This window comes from Nuphar pumila, chromosome 15 (assembly GCF_984573655.1).
Source record: "Nuphar pumila chromosome 15, dmNupPumi1.hap1.1, whole genome shotgun sequence".
Classification (NCBI taxonomy): Eukaryota; Viridiplantae; Streptophyta; class Magnoliopsida; order Nymphaeales; family Nymphaeaceae; genus Nuphar; species Nuphar pumila.
Genome location: NC_143263.1, coordinates 39,521,540 through 39,535,883, shown reverse-complemented (window position 1 = coordinate 39,535,883; position 14,344 = coordinate 39,521,540).

Here is a 14,344-nt window from a genome sequence, read left to right as displayed (position 1 = left end):
AAGTCGGTCAAGGGTCAGTCTATCGCAGATCAGTTGGCAGATTTTCCATTGACGGAAGAGATCAGGGCGAAAGGTGATTTTCTCGACGATCGCATCTGCAACGTTCAAGAATCTCTAGTTTAGAGCCTATTCTTTGATGGAGCTAGGAATATGTTTGACATAGGGATTAAAGTCTTATTGATCACTCCGGAAAAAGAGATGATCCCTTATTCTCTCAAACTTAGCTTCCAATGTACTCACAACATGGCCGAGTACGAAGCTTTGCTACAAGGCCTCAAGATTCTGCAAAACTTCAATGTCAAAAGAGTACATGCCTTCGGCGATTCGTTGCTTGTTGTTAGTCAAGTTAACACTGAGTGTCAAGTCAAAGATCAGAAATTGATCCCTTATCAGAAGATTGTTTTAGCTCTTATAGGCAACTTTGAAGAATTTCAGTTTGACCATATCAGGAGAGAATACAATCATATAGCCGATGGTTTAGCCTGCCTGGGCTCCATTTTGTCGTTCAAAGACAATGAATCCTATCATTCCTTTGAAATTGGCAGACTTGATCAACCTGCCTTCGTTCCAGCTAAACAAGTAAACCAAGTTACTCAGAAAGAGAAGCCTTGGTACCAAGACATTAAAGATTTTATTGAAACTGGTGAATTCCCACTAGAGATGCCAAGAAAGGAGCAACGTGCGATCTAGCACATGTTAGCCCGCTATTTTATCCTTGCCAATACTCTCTACTGTCGTGGGCTCAGTTATGAGTATGCCAGATGCTTAGACAGAGACGAAGCTAGGGAAGTTGTCTAAGAGGCACATGAGGGAATTTATGGTGGCCATGTCGACTACTAAACACTCGTTAAGCAGATCATCCGAGCAGGATATTACTGAAAAACTATGCAACAAGACTGCCATCATTTCATGAGAAAGTGCGTCAAATGCCAAATGCATGCACCTTCTATTCATGCGCCAGCTGCATACTTGTAGTCTGTGGTTTCTCCTTGGCCTTTTTTGATGTGGGCATTCGATGTCGTGGACCCGATTACTCCTTTTGCCTCTAATGACCACAGATATTTTCTTGCAGCTACAAAATACTTCACCAAATGGGTTGAGGTTGTAACTCTGCGAATGGTAGAATGCCGACATGTGGTTTCTTTTATTCATATGAACCTTCTTTGCCATTTTGGCGTACCACATGATATTGTGTCTGACAATGACAGTCATTTCAGGAATAAGAGGATGAAGACCTTCTGTTCAAAGTTTAGGATTCATCATCACTTCTCGGCTCCCTATAATCCTTAAGGGAACGGTCAGGTAGAGGCCACTAACAAGATTATGATCTGTATTCTGGAGAGAATTGCGAAAATAGGCTGTGATTGACACGAGAAGATGCACGATGCACTTTGGGCATACCAAACCACCATTCGGACTCCAACCAATGCTACTCCTTCAGAGCTTGTTTATGGAACTGAGGTAGTATTACCTCTTCACGTTCAAAAGCCCGCATTCAAGTTTGTGTCGCTTATAGAACTATCGCTTGATCAGTATCAGCAACAGAGATTGGTACAACTTGATTTGCTAGACGAGAGAAGACTCAAGGCAGCAGAGCATGCTCAAGCTTACCCTCAAAAGATAGCTCGATATTACGCCAAGTCCGTCATCAAGAGGAGATTTCGAGTTAATGATCTGGTGCTCAGATCGACAACTTATCTCAAGCATCGCCCACGGGGCAAATGGTCACCCAATTGGGAAGGTCCTTATGTGGTTAAGGAAGCGCTGCCTCACAATTCATATCGTTTGATCAACGCAAATGGGGTAGAACTGCCGGATCCTATCAATGCTCTGCACTTGAAGAAATTTTATACTTGAAGTGCTCAGTCTAGCCCTTGTACTCTTCAAAGAGCCTTTTTCAATAAAATATTCTTCTATCAATTCTCACATTCTTCTCCATAATACTGGGGCATTTTTTTTTTATTATTATTATATATATATATATATATATATATATATATATATATATATATATATCCTTTATTTGCCCAGTCAATTACGACGATTCATAATTGGGGTAATAATTGTTACCCGTTTGGGGCGTGCGACGAAACAACAAGAACTATGTTCTGCGGAACCGTTGCTATTTCATTCCATTCTATTCAACAATTGACCAAAATTGGAATTAATTGCAATTGGATCAATCAATCATCAAATCTTGATATGGGATGATTCGATTTGATGAATCTCTTCGTTTGTATCCATGTGAGATAATGATAAAGACAAGAAAGAGTTCACGAATAAGATTAAAAATCAAGTAGGTTAGGTGGGTCGAGCTACATATATATATATGTCTTCCCTTCAACACGTGCAGACAGGTTCAGACAAACTCTTTTTCCTCAATTTTATCGATTTTCATTAATCTTTTTATCAATCTTTATTAGTTTTATCAATTTTTATTCATCTTTATCGATTTTTTTATCAACTTTTTTTTATTTTTCATCAATTTTATCAATTTTTATTCATTCCCGTTTCAAGTTAAAGGATAAACCTGAACTTCGTCCTTCGAGGTATTCTTTTTCCTGCTCAGGTTAAGGGATAAACTTGAACCTCATTCTCCGAGGTATTCCCTTTTAGGTTAATTAATAAATCTGAACCTCATCCTTCAAGGTATTCTTTCTGCTTTTTCAGGTTAAGGGATAAACCTGAACCTTGTTCCGCGAGGTCCATCTTCCTTCAGGATAAGGGATAATCCTGAAGTCTCTCATCATCTTTCAAGTATCATTAATTTTTAGCCAATTTTACCAATTGTCGTCAACCTTCGTCAATTCTTTGTCAAAATTTTATTCTTCATCAATTTTTATCAATTTTATTGATTTTTATCAATTTTTATCAATTCTTTTGATTCTCTATCAACTCTTTATCAATTTTGTCGATTTTGTTTCCCCTTCAGAATAAGGGATAATCCTGAAGCCATCATAAACAATTCAAGTTTTAGACCATCTTGGGTCAAGAATTTTGAATAAATCCCTCATTTTTGTTGTGATCGTTGGAGTTAATTCATAACTTTTGTTGATCCCTCCAAAATTTGGCTTTCGGGTTAGAGTTATTTTCTTTTCCATCTGAGTTCCGACTCAGGTTTTTGTTTTTCCCTTTATTTTCTTCTTAAAGATCAGGGTTCTGACTCAGGTCTTATTTTTATCTTCCATTTTTTTTTAGTTTTGAGTTTCGTCTCAGACTTGCTTTTGGGTCCAATACTCGTGTTGGAACCAATCGTTGCTTTGAAGATTCGAGTTTTCAAACTCGGGTTTTCCATTTTATTCTTTTATTTTTAAGATTTGGGTTCCGACTCGAGTTTTTCCCTTTTATATTTCGTTTGAAGTTTCAGGTTCCAACTCAGACTTCCTTTTGGATCCAACGCTCGCGTCATAACCAATCGTTGCTTTGAAGATTGGAGTTTTCAAACTTGGGTTTTCCATTTTATTCTTTTATTTTTAAAGATTCGGGTTCTGACTCAGTTTTTCCCTTTTATATTACGTTTGAAGTTTCAGGTTCTGACTCAGACTTCCTTTTGGATCCAACGCTCGTGTTGGAACCAATTGTTGCTTTGAAGATTCGAGTTTTTAAACTCGGGTTTTCCATTTTATTCTTTTATTTTTAAGATCTAGGTTCCGACTCGAATTTTTCCCTTTTATATTTTGTTTGAAGTTCCGGGTTCTGACTCGAACTTTGTTTTGGATCCAACGCTCGTGTTGGAAACAATCGTTGCTTTGAAGATTCGAGTTTTCAAACTCGGGTTTTCCCATTTTATCTTTTATTTTTAAGATCCGGGTTTCGAGTCAGGTTTTTCCCTTTTATATTTCGTTTGAAGTTACGGGTTCTGACTCGGACTTCTTTTTTTATCCAACGCTCGTGTTGGAACCAATCGTTGCTTTGAAGATTCGAGTTTTCAAACTCGGGTTTTCCATTTTATTCTTTTATTTTTAAGATTCGGGTTCCGACTTGGATTTTTCCCTTTTATATTTCATTTGAAGTTTCGGGTTCCGACTCGGACTTCCTTTTGGATCCAACGCTCGTGTTGAAACCAATCGTTGCTTTGAAGATTCAAGTTTTCAAACTCAGGTTTTCTATTTTATTCTTTTATGTTTAAGATCTGGGTTCCGACTCGGGTTTTTCCCTTTTATATTTCGTTTGAAGTTTTGGGTTTTGACTCAAACTTTCTTTTGGATCCAACGCTCGTGTTGGAACCAATCGTTGCTTTGAAGATTCGAGTTTTTCAACTCGGGTTTTCCATGTTATTCTTTTATTTTTAAAGATCCGGGTTCTGCCTCAGGTTTTTCCTTTTTCTATTTTGTTTGAAGTTCTGGGTTTCGACTTGGACTTCCTTTTGGATCCAACGATCGTGTTGGAACCAATCGTTGCTTTGAAGATTCGAGTTTTCAAACTCGGGTTTTCCATTTTATTCTTTTATTTTTAAAGATCTGGGTTCTGACTCGAGTTTTTCCCTTTTATATTTTGTTTGAAGTTTCAACTACCGACTCAGACTTCCATTTGGATCCAATGGTCGTGTTGGAACCAATCGTTGCTTTGAAGATTCAAGTTTTCAAACTCGGGTTTTCCATTTTATTCTTTTGTTTTTAAGATCCGGGTTCCAACTCAGGTTTTTCCCTTTTATATTTTGTTTAAAGTTCCAACCCAAGGATTTGAAATCAATTTTGAAAGATTTAAAATTCGAATCTGGATTGAGAATTTTGAATATCAGGAATTCTCGATCTTGAAATGACAAGCTGTGCAGTGAAGTGATATGAAATGCTCATGCGATGATATGCAAAGACATGTCTCATGAAATGTCACTCTGAATCCTGAATTGAAAATTCTAGCTTCTTGTCAAGAGTAAGATTTTAAAAATTTGCAGTTTGAAGATATTTCTGAGCCTAAATAGAGAAATTTTGAGACTTGGGAATGAATTTTTTTTTTGGACTTTCTGCAAGGTTCTATCTCATAAAATGACCATTTTGCCCTCCAGTGATCTCGGAGAACCAAAATGTGATGATTGGTGGCGATATCAGGATGAAGAGTGAAAAGTTGGGGTGTTTACAGATGCCCCTCTTTGCTACTAAGCCAGCTTGTGGCCGAGCTTAGTGGCAAAGAAAAACACACCAAATTTGGGCTAAAAAAAATGCCCCAGTTAGAAGGATCTGACTATTTATAGAGATATTAGCCTGGTGAAGATGATAGATATGAAATGGAGAATGAAGAGGAAAGATTTGCTCTATGGTGGTGAAGTTCAGATTTTTGCCCTTAATCTGGATGGGACAGAAAATGCTTCTCATGGGAAAAAATCTCAGGTTTGACCCTTAACCTGATTGGGCAGAAAATAAAATACCTCATAAATTGAGGCTCAGGTTTATACCCTTAACCTGATTGGGCGAAAAATGAAGTACCTCATCGAATGAGGCTCAGGTTTATACCCTTAACATGATCGAGCAGAAAATGAAATACCTCATCAAAGGAGGCTCAGGTTTATACCCTTATCCTGATCGGGCAGAAAAATGAATGGAATCCTTGAAGAAAGAAACCATGATGGAACCTTCGGATTTTGCACAATAAATCTGACAGGTTTTTTGCAAAAGAAAGAAAAATGGGGTCCCTAAAGCTTGAAAAAGGATTGATCTTGGGCTTCTCATTGTTGAGACTAAATAGCTTTTGAAATTGTCTTTTGTGATGAAATGATTGGTGGTTCGACCTCGAACCAAAATTGGATTGTCTGTGGTTGGACAGTGGAGACGCAAAAAAGTGTGCGAATCTGAGAGCCCAGGCGCTCAGATTAAAAAAAAGAAGAGAAGGAATCTTGAAAACTTCCGTAATCAAGTCCTAAAAAGGGATGAAAATGGTGTCAGGATTTATCAAGAAACGAACATCAAGCTCTCATTCCACGCCAGGATAGCTAAAAAATATTGTCGAAATGTTGAAAATTTTGTTGTTGATTCAAAGTATTTGAAAAAGATACACATTGTTGCAAAAATATTTCTTCTACCTGAAGTATTACCTTCAAATGAGATTGACTTCATAGAATCAAGATTGGGAATTCAAATTGCTTGCGATTGACCTTCTTCAAGGAAGTTGTCAATTTCCTTGATATGAACAAGAAAGTGAGAATTTAATATTATGAAAGCAATTGATGAAAGAATATTGATAGTAGAATTTCACAAAATTAAAGAAGAATCTTGATAGATTTGGTAGTTTGATATCCTGGAATGCTTCTCTCATGATAATCTTTCTGCACTTTTTTGAACTCTCTTGGGTTTCGGCAGAGTTTATTATATTATCCTTCATTATGAAAGATGTCCTGACTTTTCTCTCTTTCTTTTCCCTCTCTTTTTCTCTTTTTTTGGAAGGGTACGTCACAAACTCTTTCAACTTGGAGATGTTTTGATCCTTCTTTGCCTCAGGGGTCATGTTGATGATATTGGCTCATTGGTTGGAGATCTTTGGATGATAGCGAAAATTAAATATCTTTTAGGGATTGTCGAGAGGTTCATCGCATCCGCCTTCAACTTGACGGTGCTTTGGAATTTCTCTAGAAGGATCTATCACAAACTCCGTTATCTTGGAGATGATTCAAATCTTCTTTGGCCCCGGGGGTCTACTCGCTTAATTCGCCTTCATCTTGACGATAATTGAGAGATCCCTTTTGCAGATATTTAATTGCAGCTTAGGTGATTTTGAGGAGACAAGGCTTGGGTGAATTCTCTCTTTTTTCTAGCGCTCAGGATATTTTCACTGCCTCATTTTTACAAGAATGGTCTTTAAAGATGTGCCATTGACTGCGATCAATATCAATCATTTATGGCTTTGCAATAACATTGAATCTTCTTTGCTGGCCATATCGAGAATTTATTCTTCATCTTTTTGGGTGGCCAATAAAAAGAATTTGGATTTTGGATCTTTCTTCGCAAAGCTTTGCCTCTTTTGGAAGTAATGTTGAAGGTAAAGATTTGTGCAATAAAGATTCTGAAATCAACAAGTAATTGATTGACAAATTTTTCTTGAAATCCTTAGTGAAAGAGAGCATTTGAGGTCCGGCTCAACACATCCGTGACGAAAATTATCCTCTCATTTCCCCAAAGGAGAAGACTCAGGCTTAGCCCTTACCTGAATGGGAAATGAAAATTACTCTCTTCTCTGAAGATGAGGTGTTTGCAAAATGAACTTTCGAAGAGAAATTAAGTTTTCGTCAAAGCTCCATAATATTAGGCTTCTCTTATGGAAAGGGGGCCGATAGTAGTGAGGTCGAAAAATTGGGTCATGAAGGAACGAGTTCATCACACTCTCCCTAAAAAGAGGGTCCGTCATGACGAAAATGGCCTAGTATGAAATTGGGGTGGCCACAAGGAAAGCGAGTCTCCGTCGAGTCTCTCCCTATAAGATGTTTTTTTTTTCAAATGAGGTTTTTAGCAAAAACAAGTTTTTTTAAAAAAGGGTTTGAGCTCCACATTTTCTGATTTTTTTGGTTTTTTGTGTTGTTTTTCCATATTTTTTGTATTTTTAGAATAGAATCCTAAGATTTATGAGGAAGTAAAGATTTAAAACTATTTTTTTTGTATTTTTGAGAAATATTTACAAAAGAGAGTTTTTCTGAGAATTCTAGGCTATTTTGGGGAAATTTCTTCAAAAAATGGGTTTATATCCAGATTTTTAGAAAATATTCGAGGTTTAAAACCTCGAATTGAGAAATACAGGGCTGCAAATCCAACAGGATACCAGATGAACTGTCTGAGCTTTTCAAAATTTTACTTTTGATATTTTGAAATTTTAATTTGGAAATTTAGATAACGAGGCTCAGATTTTGGTTTTGACACTGGGTCTGGATCCGAAATCGAATTTGAATATATCAACATCGAATTTAATCCAGAAAATCTGAAGAATAACTGAAATTTGGCTTTGAAATTGCTTTGATTTTCTCAGAAGATGTGGTTAGGGGCAAAAAGGGAATATTTATAAGATTTTGAAAAATTTGGGGTGTTCACAGCAACATGGGTGACTACAACCGGTGAACCAAAAAAAGGATCGTGTGTTCGGGTTTGGGAATAACATGAACACCATATCAGTCATTGCCTCATGCAGCCAGGGCTCTCAGAGTTCTCCCACCAGCATCAACTCCCACCGTCCGATTGACCCTGCTATGCCTTTGAATGGTGTCTGTTAGCGTCTTGAGGACAAAATGCATGACTTTTTACATGAAGTCATTTCCAACCTTGTTCATAATGAGTTGTGCAACTTTTTTCGGGATAGGAGAACTTCGTATGCATTCAACATGAGCTCTGGTGCCCGTCAGGTATAAAGATTCATATAATTTGTTTCATGTCGTTAGATTTCAAGCTAGTATATGCATTATTGAATACATATATGCACGATTGAATCACTATGATTTTTTTTGACACTTTAGAACACGTATATGCGTGATTGAATCACTATGAAAGTTTTTTGACAACCTTAGAACACATATAAGCATGATTTCATCACTATGAAAGTTTTTTTACTGCCTTATAACACATATATGCATGATCGAATCACTATAAATGTTTTTTGACAACCTTAGAACACATATAAGCATGATTTCATCACTATGAAATTGTTTTACTGCTTTAGAACACATATATGCATGATTAAATCAGTATGAATTTTTTTTACTGCTTTAGAGCACATATATGCATGATTGAATCACTATGAAAGTTTTTTGACAATCTTAAAACACATATATGAATGATTGAATAACTATGAAAGTTTTTTGACTACCTTAGAAAACATATGAGCATGATTGAATCACTATGAAAGTTTTTTGACAACCTTAGAACACATATGAGCATGATATTAGCATATATGAAAGTTTTTTTACTGCCTTATAACACATATATGCATGATTGAATCAATATGAAAGTTTTTTGACAACCTTAGAACACATATATGTATGATTGAATCACTATGAAAGTTTTTTGACAACCTTAGAACACATATAAGCATGATATCAACACTATGAAATTGTTTTATTGCCTTAGAACACATATATGCATGATTGAATTACTATGAATTTTTTTTACTGCCTTAGAACACATATATGCATGATTGAATCACTATAAAATTTTTTTGACAACCATAGAACACATGTAAGCATAATTTCATCACTATGAAAGTTTTTTGACTGCCTTATAACACATATATGCATGATTGTGATACATAACACATTTATTTGACAACCTTATAAATATTATATGCATGCGTGAATCACTGTGATATTTTTTTGACAACCTTAGAACACATATCTGCATGATTGAATCACTATAAAAAAATTTGTCAGTCTTAGAACACATATCTGAATTCTGTTATTGTCCTTCACTTTATTGCTAGTCTATGTGTCATTCAACCATTTACTTTGATTGCATTAGATTAGGTGCATTGTATATAATTTATTTCATTATATTTTGTTTATCAATACTAACATTTTGGTTCTCTTGTAAGATGCCGGAGATGATCAACGTAGAGGAGCTGATGGAGACATGGATGGAGGGGCGGATCAAGACAATGAAGAGGATGAAGCCTCAAATCTTGACGAGGATTAGATTCATGTTTTTAATTTGTTTCACGTACTTGTAACTAATTAGAACTTGGCAAGGACTGTACTGGGTTGTTAAATTTGTTTAACTGATAACTTGTGTTAAATTTGTTTCACCTGCTTTGTGTATGTATTTTTTATGTGTATTTTTTTTATACACAGGTAATATAAATTGTATAATGAGAATTTTTTCTCGATATTCATATTTCAAAAAAATAATAATTTTTTTTAACATTTGTGATGGATTAGCGACAGATATTATTCGTCTCTAATATCCATCACCAATTTAAATCAGTCGATATTTTGTGATAAAATTTAATCTAGCATGAATCTCTCGGTAAATTGGTGACAGATATTAGCAACAGATACGTATTCATCATTAAATTTTAGCAGTGGATTAGCGACGAAATACATTCCTTTGTTAAACCAAATCAGTCCTTATTTAGCGACAAATTAGTGACAGACCATGTCCATCGCTAATCAGTGATGGATTGGCGAAAGATAAATTCTATCATATTTTAGCGACCAAGAATATGTGATGGATACTTTCCATCGCTAAACATGTTAGTGATGGAAAGCGTTTGGTGCTAATTCGCATTTTTCTTATAGTGACAAGATCATGCATCATGTTGATGCAGAAGCTTGAAAGCACTTTGATCGCACTCATCAGACCTTCACAATGGAAGTGAGAAATGTTAGGCTCGATTTATGTACAAATGGATTTAATCTATTTGGGGCTAGATCAACCCCTTGCTCGTGTTGGCCGATATTTGTCATCCCATACAATCTTCGTCTAAGCTTGTGTATGAAGCGTCAAATCTTTTCTTGACTCTATTTATCCCTAGCCCGACGTCTTCGAGCCAAAATCTTGATGCATATTTAAAGCCATTGATCGATGAACTGAAAATATTGTAGAATGATGGTGTTCTCACGTATGATGCCCACAAAAAATAAAACTTCAATATAAAGGTTGTTGTTCTATGGGCAATTAATGACTTTTCTACATATGGTATGTTATCTGGTTGGAGCACATATGAGAGGTTGGCACGTCCACACTGCATGGAGAATACAAAATCTTTTAGATTGAGGCATGAAAGAAAGTCGTGTTGGTTTGATTGTCACCATCAATTTTTACCCAGCGACCATCTGTTCCGGCAATAAAAGAATGTATTTCGAGCGGACACAACTGAAATAGAAGGTCCACCTACACGGTTGTCTGAAATAGAATTTTTATGATGATTACGATACTTTCCATATGGACTGACAGATGCCCGTAGTGTGACGCCCTTCCTTGGATTTGGGAAGGATCATACTTGGACAAAGAAATTTATATTTTGAGAACTACTATATTGGCCGACCTTATTGATACGATATAATTTAGATATGATGCATGTAGAAAAAAATATGTTTGATAATGTATTCAAAACTGTAATAAATGTCAAAAGAAAAATGAAGGATAATCCGAAGGCCCGTATAGATTTAAAAGTAATATGTAAAAGACCAGAATTGGAACTTCAAGAGTAAAATGACAAAGTACTAAAACCAAAGGCAAGATACGTGCTTGGACCAGATCAAGTAAAGCATGTATGTCAATGGTTGAGACAGTTGAGATTTCTAGATGGATATATCTTTAACATTGCTCGGGCTGTAAAGATAAACGAGAGATAATTATATGGGTTGAAGAGCCATGATTGTCATGTCATCATGCAACAGTTGATTCCCTTAGCATTCTATGATATATTAGACAAACCTATATTTGGGGGTATTATTTGAGTTGAGTCAATTGTTTAGAACATTGTGTACATCGAAAGTTGTAGTAACTAAGGTAAAGAATATCGAGGATTCTATCGTCACTACTTTTGGTCAGTTAGAGAAGATATTTTTGTCAGCATTTTTCAACGTTATGGAATATATGATCATACACTTGCCATATGAACTTAGGGTTGGTGGTCTTGTGTAATATCAGTGGATGTGCCCATTTGAAAGGTATATTTTTATTTATATTTTTCTCTCTAATGCTATTGAGAATTTATTATATTACGAGATGTATATTATTGATAGATGCATGTTTGACCTAAAAAAAAGGTTTTAAATAAAGCAAGAGTGGAGGGTTCAATTTGTGAGGCGTACACTTTAGAAGATATTTCAAATTTCTCATCTATGTACTTTGAGCCTTATATTCCAACATGCTACACTTGCCCACCTCATAAAGATGATGAAGAACAAGTTATTGTGGCTGACAAACTATCAATATTTAAACCACTTGGGAATGCCTTTGGCAGTTGCCGGTCAAGACTCTTGAAAGATCGAGAGCAAGATGTAGCATAAATCTATATCATTTTTAATTGCTCAGAGATCGACTCTTATATCGAGTAAGTATACATAATATGTTACACTAAGTTCTCTACGTACATGGTTCGATAATATAATTATTTGTTAAGTACAAACAATTTGATCTGGAGTTGCGAAGAGAACTTCCACATCTCACTTATTCAGAAGTACAAAAAGAACGTGAAAATAAGTTTGGAACATGGTTGAAAGAGTTGGTAAGGATGATGACATGCATTCTTTCCGTGTAAACAATAATATGTTACTTAATTGGTCGTGTTTACAATCATTGTTTATACTTGTAGGTCCGCCATGGTGATGTTAATGACCAAGAAATATGTGATTTACAAAATGGTGTGCAATGTTACAATGGGTGCATTGTAAATGGTTATCGATTCTATACAAAAGACTATGGTGTAAACAAGTCAACAATGAATAGTGGCGTGTGTGCCAAGGGTAGCAGTTACGGTGAAAATGAACTTGACTACTACAATGTTATTGAAGAAATAATGAAGTTGACTTACTTAGGCATAAATAACACGATAACTTTATTCAAGTGTCATTGGTTTGATCCCATGGCAACAAGAGCCAATAAAGCCTCAGGCATTGTGGAGGTGAATCATAAATCAAGGTTTAGAACATATGAACCATTCATATTAGGATCACAAGCTCAACAAGTTTACTATACTTCATATCTGAAAACAAGAAAGTCAGATAGAAATGAATGGTAGGCGGTTTGCAAGGTGAAGTCTAAACTATACCTCAAGTATGATCAGTTACAAGAAGATAAGATTGCTAAAAAGGGTGATTACTATCAATCAGATGATATATATGACTTCTCTTATGGTCACGATGTCACACATAGTCTGCATGTCACATCTTCATTGTCCGATGACACACGTATGAAAGAATATGATCCAAATGATATACCAAGTGGATGGCTACCCAATGAAGAAGAATATGAAGATGACGAAGAAGATGAGGAAGAAGAAGAATATGAAAGTCAAATAAGTGATGAGAAAGCATACTCGAGCTAGTGAAATACATCTTGTAATATATACCACATCACTTTCTCATATGCAACATCTACATGCACAGTATATCTTGCATATCATGTTATATTCCATGCATATTTAGCATGTATATGCACAATTCATTCATAGTTATAAAACTGATTCACGTAGGACCATTAAATCTTTACATTTCATGCATATGCCATGTTCATGCTTAGATCAAGAGTTATGTAACTGATCCAAATAACATTTTTATTTGTTAAAATATGGTTCATGGAGGTCATAGTGGTCGAGGACCAAGTAGAGGTCGTGGGACAACATTAGGTAGATGTATTTGTGTTATATTTAAATATAGGTATTCATTATGTTTTTGCTTATATGTTGATATAATAATTGTTACTTGTAAATCGTCTTTATAGGATCCCAGCTGAGTGATAGTCAGTCTCAGCCTTCATCTTCACGTAATGCTTCGATAAATATATTATTTAAATAATTATATACTTGATTAGTTTAAATGTGCATTTTGTGAATTTTTAACTCATTGTTTTGTGGAAGATGTTTCGCCTGCACATGACCCACCTACACCAGCTACTCATACACATCACGAGACAATGCCTAATGTTGGGTCTTCTTAGTCTGTCATACGATGACTCATTCAAATAGTGTATATCGATAGTCGACCCTATATATTTCATTGTCACTTATCCAATACGTATCTTATAAATAGTGTATATCGATAGTCGATTATTAGTGTGTACCAATTCATATGCAGCATAAGGTTCGAGTCATAAGAAGTGATTCAAGAAATTAGGAAGTCACTAGTTCAACATCTTCTAAGACCGATCGCTCAATGGAAAGAGTACCCGAAGGAGGTGTTGGATAGATTATGGTCCTCATTCATGGTATACAATCATTTATCATAGCTAATGTGTTTCATATTTAATTTTTTGTTATAGTCATGTATACTAAGTTTCTGAAATTATTTATAGGCTTCGAATCGCTTCGCGATTGCGAAGGAGGAGCAGGATGCGAGGCTAGTGTGGTAGAAGATGGTTGTCAGTCGATTTGCCGACATGCTTCACAATATGAAGACTACAACAATAAAAGCAGCTGGTGGGATAGATGATCTACTGCAGTGGAAAGGTCTATGACCCTTCTACTATCAGGTCAGATTATTGGGATGCAATGTGCGATAAGTGGGCGAGCCATGAATTTCAAAACCGTTGAGCAAAGGCTGCACAAAACCAAATAAAGATGCCTGATGTTCATTTACACACATGTGGTTCTAGACTTTTGGGAGCCACCAGGAGAAAATGGTAACTCATCAATATATATATATATAGTCAAATTTATAAGTATTTCTGCATACTTTCTAATGGATTTTTTTATCATTTAACCTTACAGGAAGCCA